The sequence below is a fragment of the Haemaphysalis longicornis genome, unplaced genomic scaffold (genome assembly GCF_048455015.1).
Source record: "Haemaphysalis longicornis isolate Haplotype H1 unplaced genomic scaffold, Haemaphysalis longicornis Haplotype H1 scaffold_2, whole genome shotgun sequence".
NCBI lineage: Eukaryota > Metazoa > Arthropoda > Arachnida > Ixodida > Ixodidae > Haemaphysalis > Haemaphysalis longicornis.
In genome coordinates, this window is record NW_027526295.1 from 85,388,005 (window position 1) to 85,390,639 (window position 2,635).

The 2,635-nt window shown below is 48.8% G+C and overlaps 1 pseudogene; it reads left to right on the forward strand.

The window, feature by feature from the left end:
- The first annotated feature begins 534 nt into the window (after positions 1-534).
- On the forward strand, positions 535-2,266 carry LOC144167226 (uncharacterized; annotated as a pseudogene).
- Positions 2,267-2,635: the final 369 nt, after the last annotated feature.

Below are 2,635 nucleotides of genomic sequence, written 5' to 3' on the forward strand. Positions count from 1 at the left end.
GGGAGGTGAAGTACCCGTAGAGCCCACCAGGGCTCGAGGCGTGCGAGTCAACGTAAGTGCTCAGACATCTGCGTTGGCGCTTGAACGCCGAAAATGGCGCAGGAAAGAAAGACACCTGAAAGCCCGAATTCAGTGATTAAAGCGCACAGTGGACAGTTACAAGGAGGAGCTCGATAAGCTGAAAGCAACTTGTAACGTCTTCAAAATCGCGACCTCGTAGACGCAGCAAACGCTAACGACCTTGCCGCCAACTTTCTCCTGGATCAGTCAAGGAATTTCAATAAGAAGAAGCCGTCGTGGTCGGAAACAACTTTGCAACATGCCGTTGTACTACGGAAGTTGTCTACGAGTGCTTACGACCACACCAGGTCTGAAGGCCTGCTGGGGCTTCCCAGCAGAAGCACGCTGCAAAGGTTTGTCGGCAGCACTTCTGGGCAAGTTTGCTGCACCCCCCTAGTCCAGAAAAGTCTGCAACTGGAAGCAGCTGCGTTAAAGGCACCTCAAGCAAAGTCTTATTCCCTCATCGTTGACGAGATGAGGATGAAGCCACGTCTGCAGTACCGCAAACAGAAGGACGCCCTTATCGGAGCAGTTGATTTGGGTCCTCAGCATGAGCGTGAAGACTCTGGTGAGCCCTTTCTAGCTAACTCGCTGCTTTGTTTTATTTTAAACGGCCTTTCTGTGCGTTTAAGTATTCCTGTGGGGTACTTTTTCACGCGAAACTGTAACAGTCACCAGCTCCATGACATCATGCGCTTTGTTTTGAAGCAAATCGAGAGCGCCGGATTCGAGGTTGTTCGGATTGTCACCGACAATCAGAAGGTCAACGTCACTGCCATGCAGCTATTTTTCAATGGCCACTTGACACATTGCATTGACCTCCCCGAAGATACGTCGAAAAAGCTCTTTTTTGCTTTCGACCAATGCCACATTATAAAGAACGTACGGTCGCAATTTCTGGCACGGGACCTCGGCAAGGACGGACAGATTTCATCCTCTCACCTGAAGGAGTTATACACTATGCAAAAGGGCAGTGTCATTAAGCCGGTTCGATTCCTGACACGGAAACACGTGTACCCAACGAACCTGGAAAAAATGAACGTCAAACGGACTTTCCAAATGCTGTGCACACCCGTGACTGGCGCCCTGAAATATCTCCAACAGCAGGCGGGCCACACTAGTGATGTCAGCTTTGCCACTGCAGGACCAACTACCCGTTTCATGGAAACGATGTACCGCTGGTTCTAACTGATAGACGTCAGCAACTGTACCCAGCGCATATATCAAAACCAGCCAGACTGCAAAGAATACCGTAGTACTGGCGATGAACGTCTTGTCTGGCTATTGGAGGACTTCATAGAGTTCCTAGAAGCTATGAAGAAAGAAAGCGACCACAGCCACTTCTTCAGCAAGGAGACTTATGAGGCTCTGCTGCTCACCACAGAGTCCAACGCTCAGTGCGTGAAGTACCTCCTTTCTGAGAAGAAATTTTACTTTGTTCTGACAAGAAAAATGTCATCCGACCCAATAGAGTCTTTTTTTGGGTGACTGCGAAAAACAGCCGGAAGCAACGACCAGACAGACGCGAGAGCAGTCGTTGCCGGTATAGAGAAGATCCTGAAGACAGGAATAATTGCAGCGTCTGCAAACAGCAACGTAATGAGCTCTGAAGGAAGCTCTAAATGACTTCCCCTCACGGATTCGGCTGAACAGGGTACCGACGAAGGCGTATTTCCCGAGAATGCGAGGTTCGTGCTTGAGGAGAGCCTTCTCACATCGCCAACACTCATGTCTATGCTGGACATGGCGGCCCTGTCAATGATAGGAGGCTACCTTGCGCGCACAGATAAAGAGAATATTGACGGTGACCGGTGCCTTCTGTTGCTTGTGAAGCCTCCATCATACGCTCCCGTCGATCGATTGATCCTTCACCAAGACATAGGTGGGCTTCTGTACCCACCTTCGACGTTTCTTCATGTCCTCTGCGGCTTGAAGAAGTTTATCGAGGCCTTTCTGGATAGTAGAGGAAGAAAGCTACAGAACCTCCTAAAGCAAGCCGTCAAGAAAGCCGTGAATGTGCTTTCAGGGCCGGACAAGCTGAAATGTGCCAATCCTGGACACCACACAGCTCTGCTGACCTTGGTGTGCACAAAGTTCTTCCGGCCAGTCCTGACAAACTATGCACTTTCTGTCAGTTGCAAAAATGACGTAGCAAAAATGTTTTTTGCCAAACCCCTGTCTCGAAAGGTGTTGAAGCTTTAGGTTGTGTCATATGTAAATAGGCTTTTGTTATTGTAAACACGCCACGTTGCCTGTAAATATGTAAATATGTAAGTATGTATGTAAGTATGTAAATATGTAAATATGTAAATATGTAAATATCTTCTCTCTATTGCTTTGCACCTTGTGAGGTTGGAGGGCTCGAGCGTCTCCATGACCCGGAGAGCCAAACCGGTAGGGCCACCCATGCCGGAAGGGTCGAATGGTAGAGGCCGGACCAATCAAAGCTTATTCCGTTGGGCGAAACTACTTAACTGTTTTGTTTCGCTCACGTTTCTCCGTGGCAGGAAGAAAACGAGGCCACTACGGTGAACTCAAACGCATTTATTTAGTGCTGGAATTTGGATATCGCCTG